Source organism: Ambystoma mexicanum, chromosome 8, assembly GCF_040938575.1.
Source record: "Ambystoma mexicanum isolate Mex_15411 chromosome 8, UKY_AmexF1_1, whole genome shotgun sequence".
Classification (NCBI taxonomy): Eukaryota; Metazoa; Chordata; class Amphibia; order Caudata; family Ambystomatidae; genus Ambystoma; species Ambystoma mexicanum.
The window spans coordinates 372,577,344-372,599,746 of NC_090929.1; the positions used below are offsets into that span (position 1 = coordinate 372,577,344).

The window sequence follows — 22,403 nt, forward strand, 5'->3', positions numbered from 1 at the left end:
GTTTGGGCTGGGGCCTTAGAGCATCACAAACTAAAATTCTTTTTAGAGCCTACTGGACACCAGCTAGGTTATTCCGGAGGCAAATCTTGGAGGACGATCTCTGCTGGAAGTGCAAAAGTGCAAGTGGCTCCCTCAGTCACTTGTTGTGGTTTTGCCCGAAAACAAGAACATTTTGAGAACATGTATGTGAAAGATTAGGATTGGTTTTGAATTTTACAATCCCTCTATCTGGCTCCCTTCTGATTTTAGGTGACATATCTCAGTTTGACGATTTAACCTTTGGAAGGAAAACTTGGTTACTCCGGGCGTGTATGATCGCTGAGAGGATGATACTGAGAATGTGGAAGTCAAGCAGCTCCTTTAACATTGCCGAAAGGGTGGAAGAACTTCTCACTGTTTCCCCTTATGAGAAGGCCATTTACAGAGATTCAGGAGACGCTGAGAAATTTTGGGACATTTGGGGAAGTTTCCTTGAAGTTTATGGTTGATATATACCTATTATTTGGATTGCAAGGTCTCAGGTCTGTTAACTATAATGCCAACATGGTTCTCTCTTTGATTCATTGTATGATGCTTTATTAACTGTTAGCAATGTTTGATAGTACAACAATGTTTTGGTTCTTTAATCTTTGATCTATTTTCTTTTTCTTTTTCCTCTTTCTCTTCTTCCTTTATTTCTTGCCTTTTTTAAATGACCTTGGTATTGATGTGATCTGATATGTTATTGTGCTGGTTAACATTTACTAGATGTTTTTAGGTTACTTGTTGATGACATAGGTTCATTTGTTGTTGTGTATGTTGTTTATTTGAAAATAAAAACTTTAAACCCTAGAATGTTTATGTGTGACTGGTGCTCTCTTGAGGGAGTTGAGAGATGTAGCCTGAGAGAGAGGATGCCGGTGCTTGTCTATGAGAGCTGGACTTTGCCATCTGATGAATAATGACTCTAGAAACTGGATGTTATGCTTGGAAACTGATTAAAGAAGTTACTCATCCACACCTTGATGTCAGAGTCATTTTGCTAAAACACAGAACTGCACATTGGCGACGCGTATGCTGACTGTGCTGGGGGACAGCACAGAAGAAGAGACAAGCACCGCCCCCCAAACCATGGAAGACCCTCTCTCTCAGGTATGGCGAGTGCTTAATGCTATAGGCGCAGAAGGGCCCAGCGCCAAGGGCACAGGCGCAGAAAATAAGGAAATGCGCCAAAGCCAGGGGCCAGCTGGTCTGTCAGTAATTAGACAGGCCAAGCACAGAGAAAGTCAAGGGACTTTGGCAGGGCTGAGGGCCCAAAGACTGTTTTAAGGGGTTGGTAACCCAAGCTGTGACATGGAGGGCTTGGTGCCCAAGGCAGTAGCGATTTGAAGAGGCCTGGGGGTCTGAGTTATGCCTGGATTATTAGGAAGCCATGCTGCACAGATGGGGGCTTGAAGCCCAGGGCAGCAGCATCAGAAGAGGTTGTCAACCTAAGCTGCGCCAAGAAGTGACAGGAAAGTTGTTTGAAGGAGTTTGGGCTAAGGTACAAAGTGCCTGGAGCAGAGGTGGGTCCTGGGGGCCATTCCAGCATTTGAGAGGGCTTGGAGTCCGTACCTGCACCCAAGGGACTTGTAGCCTGTGAATACACTTGGGGGCTTGGAGCCCATGACACAGTTGGAGGTATTCAGAGTCACAAATGTGCTTATGGAGGGGCTCAGAGCCAATATGCAGCAACACCATAAGGGATTTAGAGCCCATTTCAGCGCTGGAAGGGCTCTTAATTCTGGCTTTGCTGAGGAGAAAAGGCTGTATATATCAGGCTCTGGAACCGGCTGTTTTCAGGCGGACTGACACACTTGCAAAATGTGTGCCAGCGAGGAGTGCAGGGAGCGGCTTGTGCTGTGTAGGTTTCCTTGTACAGAAGAGTACAAAAAGGAGAAGTTGGAAGAGTCTGCGCTCTCAAGTCTGCGCTCTCAATTAGGGATCGGATTATGGTGTGCTGTGTTCGCATTGTTATGAAAGCAATATCGCAAAGATGCAGAGCACTGCATCATTGAGCCGAAAGAGGGGTCGTGTCCCTGAAGGTACTTTTAGTTTAAAGATGTGGACATGAGGAGGGGCTGTGTCCCTGAAGGTATTTTAGTTTAAAGATGTGGACATGAGGAGGGGCTGTGTCCCTGAAGGTATTTTAGTTTAATGAAGTGGACATGAGGAGGGGCCATGTCCCCAAAGGTACTGTTTGTTTAAAGATGTGGACACAAGGGGCAAGGAACAGAGTTATTTGTTTTTCTTTGCTTTTGAAGATTTGTTAATTAGTGCAATAGCAGATTAAGTTTAGTTTGGTGATGAATGTCATGTGAGGCCTGTATGACCTTTAAAGAGTGTGAGCTTGAAACTGACGGTTGTAGCCAGTGCTCCAGATAAAATTTTGAGGTGGGAGTATTTTACGCATGATTTTTGAAATTAGAGAGTAAATGCAATTTCAAGAGAGTAAAAATGAGTTTTCTCCTCTGCAAGAGAGTAAAACGTATCCAACATATACACCCAGTGCATATGTAAAATCAGACCCGTAGACAAAAAGAGTTGTAGCTCAAAGTTGTCTGGCTTGCCTTTAACCATTTTATTACACTTGTGGAAAATATTCTGCCATGAAATAACTTGTAAGTACAAGTGCACACATCCAGGGGGGCACCTGTGGTACAATTTAGACAGGGCTAACCCTTCAAATGTTGGGAGAAGCACTAACTTCAGAGATGGTGGAGGGGTGGCAAAAGTATCTGTTTAAGGGCATTTAACTTCTTACTTGTAATGAGACTATTCTAGTGCAGCTTCAATGTTACAATCAGTTAACTCTCTCTTTTAAGCCTGAAACACCCACTTCTTGCAGATCCTGAAGGTCCTAGAAACTGTCCAAATGGCATTTGGTGTGCAATGAAAGACTCTATATCATATCATAATGGGGACATTGCAAAGTGGGGAGCAGTACTCTGGACGGCCCAAACCACTTCAGTTGCTGGGAGCAACAGGGGAGAAAATGTAATGTTGGTTCTACCAGAGTCTGCTATACTAGAATTTCTGGTGCACTGACTGGCTGGTCGGACTGTCTGCCTGTCAAATCCAGTGTTACGAGATTGGAGGCGGGCCAGTGCAGCAATAATGCATTTCTTTTTTTTTTTTATTAGCTTATAAAAACCTTTAAAATAATGCATTTCTATTCAGCAGTATTGGAGCTACTAGCAGAGGAGCACCCGCGTACACCAATGTGGCCCTACACTTATTAAAACTGTCCTATTGTAGTAAGGGTGTACACGTAATCATTCATAAGCACTCCATTTTTTGCAGTTGAAGTTAGGGTGAGATTACAATATTTGCCCAGGATCACACACTTACGTTAAACAGCGAAGCAGGGATTTTAACCCACTCTTTCAATTTGGGCATGGCCACTTTTTTCCATTCCATACTTACAAATATTTACGTTTTGGGTGTCAAGACCTACAAAAATACTGTCCTATAGAGTTTACTTGCAAAATACCCAAATTGCATAGTAAAGCATCATGACAACATGTAAATCCTTATAGCAGCATGTTGGGGCAAAATAATATCACTGTACCTTTATTTTCCACATCCTGAATGGAAAACGATATGATGCAAAAGAAAAATATCCTGATTTAGCCACTTTATTTTCAGCGCTATAAAACACACCAAGGGGGCACAGAGACAGTCATGGGGGGCGGGGGAGGGAGGGCAGGCATGACACGTAACGGGGGGCAAGGGGGCACAGAGACAATCACGGGGGATGGGGGGAGGGAGGGAAGGCATGACACAGTAACTGGGGCAAGGGGGCACAGAGACAGTCACGGGGGTGGGGGGAGGGAGGGGAGGCATGACATGGTAACGGGGGGCAAGGGGGCACAGAGACAGTTGTGGGGGGAGGGAAGAGAGGCATGCCACGTAACGGGGGGCAAGGGGGCACAGAGACAGTCACGGGGGTGGGGGGAGGGAGGGGAGGCATGACACGATAACGGGGCAAGGGGGCACAGAGACAGTCACGGGGTGGGGGGAGGGAGGGGAGGCATGACACGTAACGGGGGATGGGGGGAGGGAGGGCAGGCATGACAAGTAACGGGGGGCAAGGGGGCACAGAGACAGTCACAGGGGCGGGGGGAAGGAGGGCAGGCATGACACATAACGGGGGGCAAGGGGGCACTGAGACAGTTGCGGGGGAGGGAGGGGTTGCATGACACGTAACAGGGGGCAAGGGGGCACAGAGACAGTCACGGAGGGTGGGGGGAGGGAGGGAGGCATGACACGGTAACTGGGGCAAGGGGGCACAGAGACAGTCACGGGGGGTGGGGGGAGGGAGGGGAGGCATGACATAGTAACGGGGCCAAGGGGGCACAGACAGTCAAGGGGGTGGGGGGAGGGAGGGGAGGCATGACACGTAACAGGGGCAAGGGGGCACAGAGACAGTCACGGGGGCTGGGGGAGGGAGGGCAGGCATGACACGTAACGGGGGCAAGGGGGCACAGAGACAGTCACGGGGGGTGGGAGGGCAGGCATGACACGTAACGGGGATAAGGGGGCACAAGGAAAGTCACGGGGGGAGGGAGGGGAGGCATGACACTTAACTGAGGGCAAGGGGGCACAGAGACAGTCACGGGGGTGGGGGGAGGGAGGGCAGGCATGACACGTAACGGGGGCAAGAGGGCACAGAGACAGTCATGGGGGGAGGGAGGGGAGGCATGACACGTAACAGGGGCAAGGGGGCACAGAGACAGTCACGGCGGTTGGGGGGAGGGAGGGGAGGCATGACACGGTAACGAGGGGGCATGGGGGCACAGAGACAGTCACGGGGGATGGAGAGGAGGCATGACACGGTAATGGGGGCATGGGGGCAACAGAGTCACAGGGCGGGGGGGTGGGCTATGCTGCTGATGACAAAGGAAACATGTTTCCCTGAGTCACAGCCCCCACGAGACACACAGGCTGCGTCAATAACACTGTGGTGGAGTTCATCAGGGACACAGCCTGTGTCTCAGGGGGACTGTGACTCTGGGAAACGGACAGTTGGTTGATCATCCGACCCGAGCAGATGGATTTGCCTTGTAAGAAACAAAATACTTTGAACTGGTTTCAATTGCGGTTTTATTTCTCTCTGACAGCCCGGACCATGCGAGATTCGATCAGATAGCGGTCCGGGCTGTCAGACAGAAAATAAAAAGGACATTGAAAAGCGCCTGCAGCAGAAGGGCGGGTTGCTTACCTGGCTGGTGTCACCGCGTTTGTGGCCTCCTCTCTCAGCTTACTCTACAAATGAAAAAACATAGCAGAAGGACACGTGCGTTTCTGGAAAGGTCTTCCAGGGCCGAGGGGGTGGGTTGAGCCCTGGATTAGGATACATGTCTCAGAGAGACTGGCAAGAGAAGGGCCTGCCTGCCTCAAGGCAGGAGCTTGCTACAGTGCCATCTAGTGGTGGAAAGTATGCTCTTTTTAATTAATAAACACAGCGTACATGGTACGCAGTACAAACAAAAATCATCCGTATTTCCCATAATTAGATGCGTAAATAAGCACGATACGCACCTTATCTAGAGGGCTGGTTGTAGCTTCTTGTAGGATATGTTGTCCTGATATGTGGGTGCTCCATCAAATTGGTCGAATGCTGAGGATCAGAGAACAAGGTTTACAATTTTTGTTTACAAATTTTGTTTTGAGTTTAGGTTTCAAAGGTGTTTGTGCTCAGTCAGCCAGGGGTGTGCAGGATTTAAATCCTGATGTGAAGGGTTTTAAAGGAGGTTTAAAGTGACATTTTTGAAGGAAGTGATTGAAACATGCGTAGTTCTAGTGATATTTTGAAATGTTACTCAGTATTTGTAAAAGTTGTGGCCTCTGTTAACAAATGCTTAGTAGTGGAATAGAGTGTTACTGGCATGTTTAACTAACACACATTTCCTTCCACAGATGGACTTTTTATTGCAGTATAGGTTGCGTAGTCAGCATTGCTAGAGTTTGTTATGTGGAAACTAAATTAGAGTTTCTGTGCACTAATGCTTTTCTCCACAGTTGGGACTTTTATAATGCAGAATTAATGAGAGTTTGGTTATGTTAAAGTGTATATGTGCTGATGGTTAAGCAAAGTTAATGGTTGTTGTGCTTAGGAACTTTACAGTAGTCGTCATGATAATATGAGGATTTTAGCAGAGTTATTGACGTTTGTGTGTTGCTTGGGTGTATGAAGTTGGGTTCTCCCAAAAAGGAGCTTGATGTACTGAGGAATACTTTCAACATGGGCACAATTGGGGTAATGGAGTCACTGAGTAGTGAAGTAGATACCCGAGTATCAGGGATACTCAGCCTAGTTGGAGGTGGTATGTGTTGAGGCACATACCGGTTTGCAATTGAAGGGTGTGTGGGAGTTGTGCGTGAGTTTTATTGGGGGACGTTGGAGTTAAGATTTGGATGAGAGGTATGGGTGCCTCTATGTTTGTAAAGTGTAGTAATGGTTTTCAGTAGTTGGATGCCTCTTCTTCACTTAGTAGAAAGTGGAAGGGACATTGGTTGTAATTGTGTCACATGGCGGTGTGGATGTTCATGGAATATAGGAAGTGGTTAGCAGAATGTTCTTAGTTTGGAGAGATGATGCAGGTGCATCAAACTTGTGGGTGTTTGTGTGTGTGTGTGCTGTATATAGCTGTTATGCTTGAGTTAACTGGTTGTCTTTTTGATATCTCTAAGGAGGGGAGATATGTAAGGATCTGGTCTTATCCTGCATCCTAATGGAATCTGGAGTGAGTGTCATGATTGACAATGGAATGTTACTGATTAGAATGTTTATGTGTGACTGGTGTTCTCTTGAGGGAGTTGAGAGATGTAGCCTGAGAGAGAGGATGCCGGTGCTTGTCTATGAGATCTGGACTTTACCATCTGATGAATACTGACTCAAGAAACTGGATGTTATGCTTGGAAACTGATTAAAGAAGTTACTCATCCACACCTTGATGTCTGAGTCATTTTGCTAAAACACAGAACTCCACAAAATACCTGGGAGACATCACAAATAACTAGCTCCCACCTCTGGAGAACCATCCCCAACTCTAGGCTACAAGCACAACACTGTGCCACGCCATGCCTTAAACGCGCACCCTTTTGCAGTGCTTCTTTTATCATTCTGCAGTGCTCCATTCCTCTACAGCCAGGCTCACTCTATATGAACCATTTACATAAATGCAAGATTAAAACCTATTTAATGTATTAACAAGGTTACAAACAAAGTAACACCAATGGACAAAACAGAGACTGGGATAAAGAAATGGGTAAAGGATGCATATCATTTAGGAATACAAAGAACAAAAACCAAAATCTTGAAGACTATTGCATCCATTGTTCCTGATAATTTAAAACAAGTGTGGGTTACACCTCTATTGAAGAAACCAAATCTAGGCGCCAAGGACCATGCCATCTATTGCCCAATGTCAAATTCCCCATTCATGCTAAAAGTGTTTGATAAGGCAGCCACTATTCAATTGCAGAACATTTTAGAAACAAGGTCCCAAGTATTAGGATGCCAGTCTGGCTTCTGCCCCAAGAGGAACAGATTCTGCACTCTTATGTAAAAGATTGCCTGCTGCACATCATGGCCCTAGGCATTCCCAGTCTTTTGATGCTGTTGGATATGTTGGCTGCTTTCAACATCTTGGACCATGCAACCCTTCTCCAGCCATTTAAACAAACTACAGGATCTCTGGAGAAAGCCACCACTTGGTTAGCACCTTTTTTGAATAATAGGAATGTTCAGGTTATACTGGGCAATTCAGTATCTGACCTAGCTGCAACTAAGTTTGGTGTCCCGCAGAGTTTGTGCATCTGCCAGATTTTGTTTAGCTAGTATATGAATCCTTTGCATAATTTATTGCTTAGACTACAAGAAAAATTTCAAAACTATGGAGACGATATAGAGATTTGCTCTAAACAGGAGAACAACCTCAGTCCAACTATAGGAACATTCAAGAGGTTTTCATATGAACTGGTTGGCTTTGAATAACGATACAACTGAGATTCTACTCGTTGGCCCATCTTCACTATACCCCAAAGAACTGATCCAGAATTTTCTATGGCAGGACATATGATTAAATCCCAATGTGGAGTAAAGATGCTTGGGGTTCTTCGTAATTCAACCCTCTCTATGACTACTCAATTCCCACAAACTTGGGGCAACCAATTTTCACCTGATGCTTTTTTGCAAGATCAGAACGATTTTTTGGAGTGGGACATGTGAGAAAACTGAAGGAGTCTCCCTGACTAGTCCCCGGGGATCTGTCATCCAGGTGACCAGAACACGGCCATCGCTATTGGATCCAGTTTCTGGGGGTGGACCAGTGAAGGAGGATCACCTGGGTGGTTAAACTATACAGTTTAATAAACATCCTTGAACTGTGATCACTTGCGTCTGTCTTTCCTGTTGCCACCATGAGTTCCTTACAGACGTAGCACAGTGCCACAGTAGCTGGGGCTATTGTTGGCTCCTGGTTGGACTACTGCAAGGCTCTACATGCAGGTGCCATCAAAGCCACGATTTACGGCTTGCAGCTCTTGCAAAACACTGTAGCGGGTATTGTTATGAATCTGTTGGAAAGGGCTCTTAGTAAGTCTCTTCTCTACACTAGCTCCCTATTAAGGCTAGAACCACCTTTAAACTACTAACAATTGCTCATAATGCTCAGACATAAATACCCCATGAATGTTGCCCGCTTTCGTAGAACCAGAGCATTGGGTGTCTCTGGGGCCACCCCTGCTGCAAAACTCTGGAACGCCCTGTCAGTGGAACATCACAACATGAAAGAACACTTTATTTTTAGGAAATGCATCAAAACCTTTCTTTTTCATTGATACACAGTACTTCCTAGCTTTGCTGCAATTGTGTGCAGTGCTACTTTACAGTTGTAGCTCCACCCACTGCACCCACACGCCCCCTGCACTGTAGGAAACACAATATAAAGAAATGTGCTATCAAAACTTCTTAAACTGGAATCCAGGTGACAATGGCGCTCAAAAAACACCAGAATTAAGAATAGATCAATAACAAGTAAAAATAAAAGAATCCTGAAATTGATTTATGGTTGCTAGACATTTCACATATGACCTCTTTTGAAATTAGATGGATACACTGATACAAAATAGAACGACTTCTCTAAATGCTAAGCAAAATATTGTACCATTGCACTCTCAATGCAAAGAATGAGAGGTTTCCTTTAATTTCTAATATGCATTAGAAGTAGAAAAGTACAGCAGAAATACAGTCTCTAGAACTCAATGCACAACCAGTCAGTTCCCGGTTAGCCCATCCCCTGTACACTTTAACAAGATTTTAAGTTATACATTTTGTATGCGTGCAGCACTGGAAGGATACAACACTCTCCAATGCGTGCTGCGATGCCAGAATACAACACTCTCCCATTTATCCACTCAAATCTACCTCTGTATCCTTGTTTAAACATTAACCCTATCAAAGATTGCTTTTAAATTGACGTTTGTATAGCGGGCCATAACTTGATGGCGGGTCATTATCCTAAGCGATAATTACCCCTCACGAGGTCTATAAGGACATTAGCACATAGTGGCAGCAGTAATACATGTTTTGAATAGTGAGTAAAGAAAATGCTAAATGAGTTGGTAAATTAAATGTAATTATATTTTGTACTTTTGAAATAACAAGGGTGTTTCTATACGTTAAGCATTTTAATTGCAAATGTGGCTAAACTGGAGCGATTAGGTGTCACCTAAATGTCAAAGATTTTTCTACAAGTGAAAGTATTTTGTCATGTTTTAGCTTTCTCTTTGGTGTGTTTAATAGGATGTAGTAGAGCAAAAGGGTTGTCCCAGAAATTAATGGCTTGTATAAATAAACCTTCCCTGGAAATTGCATTGTTGTTCCAGAATATTCAGAATACAGTCAATACCAGTAGTTATTGACTGCAGTCTGACATTCTGATTGGCTGAGAGGAGGTGAATAACAATGTCCATGTGTCCATGAATTGACATGCACAGTTGAGTGCACCATTATTACTCATCTTGTGCCCCCCCAGATGTTTTCAAATTCCATTAACTCTAGCCAACACAGTAGGTGGTGATGGATCTTGGGGGTTGTAGTCCAAAACATCTGGAAGACCACATGATGATGAGCCATGTAATTATACAATGTTTAGCCCCTGTTCCAAGGGCTGTAACAGGTGGTAACGGCCCAGTGGCCCGAGTTAGAGTGGTTAACAAGGGCCCTGGGACATATCCACCCGTTCCAGCCCTTGGAAAGGGTGCTTAATGCCATTAGCACAAGTCCCATGGGCTGGAATGGAGCTAATTTAAAGTATTTTCAAACCGTGAACGGGTCACTTGGCGGCGTCCAGTTCATGGAATGAAAAGACTGTTCAAAGATGGCCGCCATTGAATGGGAAGGCGAGGCTCTGTACGGAGCCCCTCTTCTATTTCCATGGCGCCCAAACTGAAGCAGATCGGAAGGCGCAGCAGCAGCTGCAGTGGGTACGTTTGGAGGGAGGAATTTTTTAAAAAAAAGGGAATGGTGGGTGGTGTGAAGATGGCGGGCGGGCGAACCAGCCATCAGGCAGCTTGGAACGTGGGCTCGGATCGCCAGTTTCAGCCTATGTTCCTAGCATCCTGATTGGTGGCAGGGTGCTAATGCGAATTATGAAATAATACTCTTAGAGAAATGTGTAGGTACAATGGTACAGGTTAGATAGAAGAACGTTTTTAAAAAAATAATTAAGTACAAGCTGGAACATTTAAGTAAGCAGGCACTCCGTCGGATGTAAACAGGAAGTCCAGTCACTGGGAATTTCGGGTCTGTGACTCTCGAATCTGCTCCTTCTAGTCACAACGCAGCAGCAGAGGTACCTGCATGTGGTTTTCCAAACAAACCGACCTACAAAAGAGAAATCCTATTGCACATTCAATTGTGAACAATATCAATGCCACCCCTTCCCTGTACCACGTAGAGGGAAGGAGAAAATCTGTAAGTGGCCTGTCTAAATGGTAGGGAAAGAATAGGAGCTGTGGACAAGGCATGAATTAAACTATCAAGTGATTGGACAGCAATGGGCGCATTTACATTGATGCAATATCAGGAAATTGATAATTGATTCTGATGACAGTGTCACTGGAAGCGGGCAGGCATTTTCTGAAAGAGCAAGACCCAAAGTTTTGAGGACAAGCATCAGCCGGAACAAGTTAAGTTACATATCTATGGTCAGTCCGAGCAAAGCACCTTCTTGTGATAGCATTTTCAGTAAAGGACTTTCACACTATCATTTGTGGCAAAGGCACATATGCACCACACTCTGTATAAAAAGCATTGGCAAAGCCAGCTGTCTTGGCTTTTGGATAGGTATGGAACCTGGTACTACTAGGCCATATGATGGCAACAGCTGGAAAATGGTGTTAGTACCTGGGCATATAATGACAGTGCCCAGTAAATGGTTATCTAATGCCTGTACAAGATCTATTGACTTTGCCAATGTCTTGTTTTGACAGGAATGCACTACAAGGATCAGATGCAAGGACATGTATATAGCTCATAAACCAAGTGGGTGAAGTCACACTTGGCTAAGAAATTTGAAAGACACCAGGGGCTGGTTTATTGCTGCATATTAAAACATTGGTTGTGATAAGTGCTCGAAATGCACATAGCCAGCTTAAAGAGACTCCAGTGGATGTGTTTTGTTTGGGGAGAGGAAGGAAGTGGGTGGGAATGGCAATAGGGATAAGCACATGGGCAGTCAAATTGGTGCGTATATAGCCAAACAGCACCCATATGGTGTTTGTTCCTTTCTTATGCCCCATCTCTTGTCCATCCTCACTTCTTATGACAATAGTTTCTACGCATAGGCAGTGCTTACAGGAACTCTAAATAAGGAACACTAAAAAGGGGCCTGCCTTAACCTAGGCTCTTAAGTTAGCACCAGTATGGAATCTTCAAAATCAATCATAACGCCGCTCTGGGGGCAATCATTTAAATAGGGTGACAAAAGGTCTCCATGATAAGTGAAAACCTAATTTTCAGACCTATCTTTTAACATACAAATGAATTCATGGAGTTTAAGTCTTGGTTGCCCTCAACTGAACCACTAAGCAACACAATATTTGTAAAAGGAATCAGATCTCGAAATGTGGAGGCTTAGAGACATTACTTCATCAAGGGATACCAGTTTTAAATGACTTCAATAGTTCGCGAAAAGCAGGCATAAAAAAAAAAACAGTTACACTATAAGTGAAGGTTGGCCATTGTGGTCTTGACACAGGAACGTTATGGAACTGACTGACAGCTTTTCGCAGTGCAAACCGTTATCCTAGCAGGCCACCCCACCCTGGTTACAGGAACTCTGAGAAGCAGAAGTCATGAATACACAATCAGAACTTACCAGTTGGTCCCACCAACAGTAGATCTGTTTCAGCAGAGACCGTAATTTGGAAATCAATCCAGCACTGCGTCCTCCTCATACACCAGACAGATCCATCAGCAAGTGTCTGAAAAAGAACAGAGTTATTTTCTTCATTGATCCAGTACAACAGTCTTACCAATCTTCGGCAGACAAATAAACAACATCATTATCATCATCATAATCGCAATCATCCTCATTTTACGGCTATCTCGTTGTGTTTTAAGTTTAGGAGTTGAAATACTCTGTAGTAACAGAAGGACAGTGGATTAACCATTTCAGCAATGTATTCACCCCATGTAGATAACCTACCTGAGTAGACTGAAATAATTAAAGCGCAAAGGGGGGCTTTCATATTCGACAAGAGAGACATAGAAGGTTTCATCAGGAACGATGGCTCTTCAAGAGCCTCAGGACTCGATGGGATGACCAGCCACATGCTCAAAAGTGCCCCTGAATCTTGGGGGCAGAATTTATTATCTGCCTTTTCAAACAGGTAACCAATCGAATACAAATAACAACGGCCATGTAGGGCGTCGGGAATCGTCCCGATATTTAAAAAGGGCAAAAGGGAGGACCTAATAAACCACTGCACTATTGGCCTTTTTGACATTTTGGGCAAGCTTTATGCATCTCTTGTTTTGAGGCGGTTGACATAGTATCAATTGATCTATGCCTGGAGGAGGTGAGGACGTCTGTGGTGCCACGGATAGCCCGCGGGTACTATTGCTTCACGAGAGGCAGCTGCACCCTCGATTTACTCGTAGGAGACTGCATGTTAAGACTCACGGCTGAATTGACCAAGACTGTGGACTTGGGAATGCAGTTAGGTGTTAACCTCGTAGTAGAATAGGAAGAACTCTGTGTACCCGTCACCCTGCTGCTACTAAAGGTATCTCACACCCAGTAGCAATGGAGGTTAACTAGACTGTAGAGCTACACGGCTACCATTGATGACAACGTACACGACACGTCTCTACCGTTTTGGCTGGCTTCATCCAGGATACCAGACGAGTAAGCACTAAAGGGATTCCTCCTCGTAGTGTACTGGTCCGGCGCCCATGGATTTTGAACATGTGACGATTGGGTGGGTTTACTATCACTATGGGGAAGATATGTGCACTTTAGCAAGTAAAGAATTACTTATGAAGATTGAAGCTTACAGACAAGAATCTTAAACTGCAGTGTGTCACACTGATTAATTAAATCCACTGTAGAGATTGAACTTGGAGTGTTGTACAATGTGTTTGACAAAACGGATAGCCCCTGATGAATTTCTATAGAGTAATGGACTAAAAGGTTTAGGAAAGAAACATGTTGGGCTTTTCAGAATTTTTTGATGGATTTGTGATTAATTGTGTATGTTGAGAATGACATAAATGGTGTGAGAGAGGAGTAGTGTTTTCTGAATTAATGACTGGAGATGCCAGTTTTGGACAGCAATAGTCACTTTATTGTTTAGGAAACCCAAAGCAATTTGCTTTTCGGATGAATTGTACTATCCACTCTTGCTGCACTGTAACAACATCAACTGGAATGATGATTTTTTTTAAGTACTGTTTTGATTTGAAATATTGTCATAATCACATTAAAATATTTAATTTTATTTTAATTAAGTATTGGTTCAGACTGATTGATTACTCAGTCAGTGCTGGAGTTGCGAGTATCTTCCCCTAACAATTGAGAATATGGCCACAAGCGTTCGGTTGTTTGCTAAAGGTTTTTAGCCTGCTTTGAGGGATCACTTGTGGTGCTTGTTCCCTCTAGACTTTTATGGTTATAGTTTGAGACAGTTGACAGCATGGGCTCTAGAAGAGGGCCATCTTGACCAGCAATTAACTAACTTTGTTAAGGGAAATGGAACCTCCTTAAATCTATTTTTTTAAACATCTTAAAATTAAAAAAAGCTTTAAAAATGGAATACACATCTATTTGGCTTTTATCAACTTGTAGCAAGCTTTTGATAATTATAAGATAGCATCTGTGGAAGAAATTTGGGAACGGAGGATGCCCGTTAGACATCTTGCAAGCGCTAAAGGCCTTTTAGACTGAGACAGTTATGAAAATCAGATTGAGTTCTTTGGGTTGTCTATCTAAAGAAATTAATACGTATTCAGATCTAAAGCAGGGCTGTCCACTAGCCCCAGCCCTGTTTAACCTGTCCTTGTCTGACTTACCAACAGTCATGGGTAGTGCAATAACCTTCCCACCTAGGATCTGTGGCAATGACCTAGCATTGATGCTCTATGCCGACAATTTGGTCATTATAGAGAAAACTCTGATCGGGCTACAACAGAGATTAAACAAGCTACAAGAGTATGCGGCAGAAAATGGGCTGGAGATAAACATATTGAAATAGAAAATCATGATTCTCCGCTTGTTGACACACAAGAAGAACCCCTGATTTAGATGGAGCGTAGGTCAAGAGAAATATTAAGTTGTTGAATCAAATACACACTTGGGAGCGAAAACAAACTTAAGTATAAATGACCATTCTTGGGTCATTGAACTAAAAGTAAAAGCAAAGGCTATAATGGCACAGGCAATGGTTATACATAAATGATATGTAAGATTTACCCTCCTGTCAACTTTAATGTTTTAAAGCACAAAGTTGTTCTGACGTTAATATACAGAGTGGAAGCCAGCCTAAGCATATATTGGCAAGTCTAGTCTTTATTAGAGGGTAACATTTGGAGAAGAATTTCACATCCCAAAAGGGGTTCGAATTTCAATAATAAGATTTGAGCTGGACCTGATATCAATGTATGCTACTGTAGAGTGGAAGACCTTGGCATTATATCCGAAATGCATCATGGAGAACTCACCAAACCCTTTTGGAATTCTAACAACGGTAAAAGGGAGTAGGCGAGATTGGCTGTTAGGGGAATGGGAAAACGATTCGGTGACATTACTAAGGACATTCGAAATGACAAAAGAAACATTGGTGTTAAACCCAGAGGAATCGAGCAAAAGGAAAGATATGGTCTAAAGACTGGATGGAAACCCAGCAATTGAGGAAAACGTACACCCTATTTCCATACGTAAATCACGAGACAAGGTCCTATAATATGACCCCAAATTATTTAGCAAAATTCCTGAGTCCCTTTTTCTGCTACCATTTTATGCGCGTACGGATGAACTTGTATCCAACCTGAGAAGCGCTAGTGGCCCGTAAGCAAGGAGACCATGTTGAGTGCTCTTGTAGGTTTTGTCAATCAGAACAAACAATGGAAACCCTCAATCACATTTATATCTTGTGGGCTTGACAGAACTGAGAACGAGATTCGTGGATGATCTGAATACTGTAGATGCAGAAATCTGCTGGCAGATGTTTCTGTGGGGTGAACATTTCCCGTGGATGTTTGCGGGGATACAATTCTTAGCGGAAGTGTTTGGGGCTATTGAAAGAAGGGGAATTGTTCAACTGATATCATAGACCGAGGGATTAGTGAAATAAATTGTCTATAACATAATTTTCTCTTCATAACAGCATGTTTTATGATGAATTACAATGCTTTTGATTTGTAATGCATTGATAATAATTTCAATACTGTGGTTTTTTTGTATTTGGATTTTTGTAGTTCTTTTATGTTTGAAAAGGCGAAAGGTCTGTAATAAACCATAAAACCTAATTAAAAACAAATTATAAAATAAAATACTCTGTAGTAACACAAAATACACAGCTACATATCATCAAACAAACATTTATGGACAAAGCATGTCTTGGGTTTTACAATAGGAAGAAGAGACGTGCGTAAAGAAAAGGAGATCTGTTGAAAAAATGTGGCCAAGCTCTATATTTTGGGAATTCCAAACTCTAGTCACTGCCCTCGTAAAAGCCTGTTTACTTACAGTTGGATGCAATATCTGTGATCAGACTTTGTGAAAAACTCCAGGACGCTTAGGATACATGTGTTAGGTCATGGATATGCAAGTTGGGACTAGTTAGATGAGTTTGAGTATCTACAAATGTCGAAGTCATCCTATTTCCTGAGCTTCCCCACTCTCAAAGAAGTCGATATATGGACGTTCAAATGATGGAAAGGTCAACAAACACAGTGTGCATCGAAGCTGAGTTTTCTCAGTGAAAATAGGTCATGGGTGATGGTAGATTTAAGGTATCACAGCTGTAGGGTCTTGAGGAGCACCACGTGAAAATAGACACTACAGAAAGAAAGAGGAGCACCACGTGAAAATAGACACTACAGAAAGAAAGAATATGTAAATAGAGGTAAAAAAATGAAATCCAAAAATGTGCACGTTACAAACATTTAGTTTTGAATTCTGGGTGGTGGCAGAGCGGTGCAACCATCTATTCCTTTGAACCACTACCCGCCTTATGGGTAGGCACAAGGAGTCATGGTAGACTCATCGGTAAGGAGGGCTCTCCACTTTCAAATAGGGAAGGGCTTGTAGATAGTTCGGATAAGGGTATGGGCTGACTGGGATGTACAGGTGTGGATGGCTTTTAATAGTTTGTTTCTGATTAAAAAATAATGCAATTACTTAACCTTTTTAAAACTGAAAAACTGGAAGTAGATTATTTTTTGCATTCTTCATTTCCTTTAAAAAACCGTTATAGTGCATACCCTCTCTTAAGGGTGTATATCAAACAGGCAGGGCGGGCACCCAGGCAACAACCCATGGTACAGATGGAGGTGGGGCACAGCAGCGTCGGCTTGTTAAATACCCCACCTGGGAGAGCAGTGAGCCTTTCATTAAAAGCACTGAGCAGCACTACGGGGCCAGAGACAGGGGACAATAGCCTGCCCTGTCCAGATCCACCTACCCACCCAGAGGCAGCCAATGGCTTAATACATTGTGCACAGTATTTTAAAGGAGGCTCAATCTCCTAAAAGAACATCTCTTTCTGAAACTAAGCATCCTTAAACTTCCTCACAACCTTGCCAGTGTGATAATTTCTCCAAATGTCTGGCATGTCAGAATGGAGACTTGGGGGTTTATGGTGGACTTGGGGGGGCTTTTGTTTTACTGGCTTAATCAAAAGGACATGGGACTGTTCAGAGTATTCATAAAGTTTTGAACGAATGCTTGCAGACACCAATAATAACTTGTTTTATACAGTCCATCTTCCAAGGTTCCTGTCACTCCTAAATAATGTAATATCAGGTATCTGTATTACTCAATGTATTAAACTAGATAGGATGAAGAGCTCAGTCAGCCTTGCTGGGATTCAAACCTGTGTCTGGCAGGTTGAAAACAGATGTTTAGTTGAGTGCTTAACAGAGAGGTACTATGCCTAATATGTGCCAATTTGGGCAACATGGTGATCTTCATGTTGGGTAAGGTGACATCACTTTCGGTAATGTGTATGCCAGATTACCACTCTCCACTTGCATAAAAAGAAACAACTTTGGAAGTTTAAGATAAGACCTACTAATAGCAGAGCCATACAAAGGATAGCTGAGTAGAGCACAGTATGGGTGAGGCAAGCACATGAAAGCAGAGCAGTAGTGGCATGGGTGAAGGGGATGCAGGGTGGATGAAGTAATCACATGATGGAAAAAGTGAGTTGGTTTCATTGAGGGGGGAGTAGAAGAGATTAGCATGCGGTAGGTAAGGAAAGCACCAGGGGAGAGTGCTGGTTAGGTGAGGTTAGTGTCACATGGACAAGGCAAACTGGACAGCATTGCTTTTGTGGAAGTGGGAGGCAGGCCAAAATGGGGGAGGCTTGAGGGGGACCCCAGACAGTGCCTCAATTGTGGACCAGGGAGTCAACAGAACCGGTGGGAGTGTTGTGTACGCAGACGGACTGGGTCCCCCCTCTGGCAGTATCAGGCAGGCTGCACTGACAAGTGGGAACACAATGAAGGCACCAGAGTCTTTGTAGAAACCAGGAACAGATTTATCACAGGAAGAGGGATACACTCATTGCCAGCAGGACAAATCAGACACACTGGATACAGGTTATTGCCTACACTGGGATATAGGCACAAGGCGGGGCATTAATGACAGGCATACCAGCTAGGCACACCCACTGGCATGGAACCCGTGGGCCAGGGGAGTAGCCTTGGATGCACAGGGGAGCAGAGACCTGAAGGGAAGGGTTGGAGAGGAAGTGGGAGATGGGGGTTGGTAGAGACAAAGGGCTGAGAGAGGGAGGACAAAAGAGTAAAGAAGTAAGAGAGAGAGAGATGGGCGCCCAATGAGAAAGGTGGAGCCCAGTGAGAGAGCACACACAGGGTCACACAAAGGAGAAAGAGAGAAGGGGAAAGAGAAAAAGAGACACATACAGAGACACAGGCACATACACACACACACGCAGAGAGAGAGAGACACACACACACACAGATTGGCAGGGAGAGAGCGACACACACACACACAGATAGAGAGTGAGAGAGACTCTCTCTCTCTCACACACACACACACACACACAGGGGTAGGAGACAGACTAGGAACCCTTCTGTTGGGAATAATGGAGAGGGATGACAAGGCTACCTGGGCAAGGGGCCTCCTGGGCTCTGCTGCCCTCCCCCCATCAGCACACCACTGCCAGCAACCAAAGAGAGGAGAGTGAGTCCCCAGTCCTTTCTCAACAGGCTTACATAAGGCTCTTGCTCCACCCACTGCAGGGCCAGCCTCTCACCCAGGCAAGTGTTGGTTTGGGCATTGCCAGGATAGGTGTTGTTGCTCTGCCCCCTTCGGGCAAGCCTCCTGCACCAAGGCAAGTGATTGTTTGGGCATAGCCAGGATACATGCTGTCGCTCTGCCCCCTCCAGGCCAGCCGCCCTCACCCAGGCAAGTGCTTGTTTGGGCATTGCCAGGATAGGTGTTGTTGCTCTGCCCCCTTCGGGCAAGCCTCCTGCACCAAGGCAAGTGATTGTTTGGGCATAGCCAGGATACGATTTGTCGCTCTGCCCCCTCCAGGCCAGCCGCCCTCACCCAGGCAAGTGCTTGTTTGGGCAAGTGTTGCAGGGGTGGCTTCCAGGGGTGATGGGATGCAGAGTGGGATACACGCTTGCAGGTATTCTGTGTGATTACCAGATGTGGGGAGTTGGCAGTTTGATCCCAAAGGGGATGTTAATTGTAGATTATGGGGAGATGAAATTATACAGTGCCGAGCGGTTGGGGCCAAAGGGCATGCTAATTGTTGGGTGTGGAATGTAGGTGCCCAGCAGGAGCCAGCTTGCTGACTTGCAGCAGGCAGGCCAACAGTCACTGGATAGTGGAGGAGTCTCTCAGGGAATGTTAATGTTAAAGGATATTTGTACCGCGCACTATCACCACCGGAGTGGTCCCCTGGCGCTCTGGCCGCTCTGAAACAGGGAGACGGGGGTGAGTTAGTGGGAATGAGCGGGACAAGTGCAAGAAAGCAGTGATGTGCTGTTGGCAGCCTCAGCCCGGTGGGTCCGTTGGCTAAGCTTGGGGTGTTTTACGGTTGGTAGTCGTCGTGTGTTGTTGTGCAAGTCTATGTGCGGTTTGTTTTGTTGTTGCAGTGAAGTTTGTGCGGTTTGCTGCGTTTAAGGCTTGTGGTTGTGTTTGGTTAGAGTTTGTGAGGTGTATGCAGGGGGATGAAATTGTTAATGGATTGGTTAGTTGACATCATTCACTATTCCATCTAAGTGTGGCGCATGCCAACATTCACAATTAGATCTAGGTGTGACGCAAGCTAACATTCACAGTTTTATCTAAATGTGACGCAAGCTTTTAACTGAGTGTGGCATATACTGACAGGGAAGGGGAATTAAGATTTAGCCCTAGGTGGAAGATTACACTGGGCCTGGTTTCTGGCTCAAGGAGGCTGCTGAACAGGTTTTTCGACAGGGGATTTGGCCAGGCCTTTGGGAGGAATGTGATACGTTTGTTACTGGCTGTAGGCTGGTTGCGTGGGAGTGGAGTCCCCAAGTGAACAATGTGTAGTGTGCCAGAAACAAACAACTATAGGGATTATGAAAGTACAAAATATAGTGATCAGACAATATTGGGGAACATGCACACACTTGACAGAAAGAAATAAACAGCTAGCATAACCAGTGCACTGAATATAAAGTCATATGCAGTGCAAGGTGGAAAATACATTCGGGAAACATGAAAGTCACGCAATACATTGGTAAAAATAAAATCCCACAGTAAACAAGTGACTTATGGATACTTCCATTTCCACACTTTACTGCAAAATTGGTCTGGACTTCACATCTTGATTTAAAAGAAAAATGGGGTCACGGGAGATGCCCCCCATGCCATGAGAGGGAGGAGTGACATGCAGCCCCTCCGAACAGTAAAGAGGAAAAAAGGATAGGAAGCGGAAAAGAAGTTGCAGAGAAATGAGCCACATAATACTCACCCCAATCCCAGGCAAACACAGTTATACAGGGCTAGGAGAGGGAAGCTCAGAGTGGGCGAGGCAGAGCATGGACAGAGGGGCGATTTAGGGAGTGCGCAGAAAGTCAATTGAAAGCAAGAAAGAAGGAGGAATGGTCAAGGCTGGTCCTAAGACTGGCAAGGGCCTTTGCATCAAAGAAAAACAGGGCCCCTAATTTGCAAATGTATTTACATCCCTGGCAGTGACATCAATTAACAGATACCTGAGGGCATCATGGGAAAATGCATTACAAGACATTGACAAGAGTAAGCCAAGAGGCGAAGGCCTTTGTGATGTGCACTATATGAATAGTCCCTGCACATCCACAATATTGTCTATTTAAACATGAAGGAGGTTTTAAGCACCACCATTGAAGCTTTTAAGCTTTAGGTAGTGATCCGCAGTCTTCTGTTCCCAAGGATGTGGAAAGCCTCCGAGCCATTGGATTCAATGGGAAAATCACAGCTCACATTGAAACCTATGGGTGGAGGTATCCCATTTGTGTGGAGGTAGTGCCCAGCTGGGGAGATAGTTGTGGGAGCTGCTGCATGCCCTGGACATGCATATACAGGTATGGGACATGTGGGCAAAGGGGATAAGGGGATGGGTGGGGTTCATACAAGTTAGAGTTTACAACCTATTTATTAGGCAGGCATAGTCAAAAAGGACATCCGCTCACTACAGTGAACTGAAGTCTTTTTTACTATGTCTACACTTAATGTAATAGTGTGCAAACCGAATATGGCATGTTTTTCGACACTGACATAAATGAACTCGTATGTGTGATTTATTTAAGCACTTTTTGCTGCAATATGACAAAGAGTCACATATGCGTGCCTGTAAGGCACCAGTTTGCCTGGGGAGCGTAAAAAAAAAAAACTCCTGGTAACTGTTGGTTTTGAGCTGACTAGGCTCTCCTAGTGAAGAAGAAGAAGAAGAAGGAGGAGAAGGAGAAGGAGGAGAAGAAGCAGCTTAATAGCTCCCAGCAGTTACAAATCCTGTGTTGCACCCTATTACATTTAGCAGAGACATAGTAGAAAGACTCCATTCTTCCTGCTATGTCTTTGCTTAATATAACTTGCTTCTTCATAAAAAGACAAATGGTGCCGTGCTTGGGCAAAGACATTAAAGGTATGTTCTTACTGTGCTCTTTCCAGTCATGGCATGTTAGGGACCGATGTCAAATGTGTGCCCTTACACGCATCGATGCTGAGATGTCGGGGCAATGCTATATATCAAATGTATCCTTTGAGGGACACATGCTGGCATGGTGGAGCAAAGTCATCACAGGTGTCTGCTAACAGGTGAAAAAACTGTCATTTGGGGCCAAACCCATCACAGTTGCATATTTATTAATGACATTATTTGGCGACTGCTAGTGGCATTGCTGCTTGTTTTAAACAGTGGCCACAAAGAAAATTAATTATTTTCATGGCCTCCCTGTTTTGGCAGATAAGGCAGAGTGAGATAGAATACATTGTCCGGGATCCCACACTTTAGCTAAATACTGAAGCTAGATGTGTTCCCAGTCTACAACAACTGTGGCACTTCACCACACAACTTCTCACCTCTGGTTGGTACACATATGCATTCATGTTTGGCTTACAAGTGCTTTAAAACTGTTTTACAAAATTGACTTTAAAAGGTACGAAAAT

The 22,403-nt window shown here is 44.4% G+C and overlaps 1 protein-coding gene across 3 annotated transcripts in view; it reads right to left on the reverse strand.

Annotated features, from left to right (window-relative positions):
• LOC138471948 (discoidin domain-containing receptor 2-like) overlaps positions 1–22,403 on the reverse strand; it is a 679,729-nt gene that overhangs the window by 454,255 nt on the left and 203,071 nt on the right. For 2 of the 3 annotated variants that reach the window (XM_069609836.1, XM_069609834.1), the window contains exon 2: positions 12,408–12,513. The gene's annotated coding sequence lies outside the window, so the exon portion shown is untranslated. Of the gene's footprint in view, positions 1–5,562; positions 5,642–12,407; positions 12,514–22,403 lie in introns of all 3 variants that reach the window. The other variant, XM_069609835.1, reaches the window with a different exon arrangement.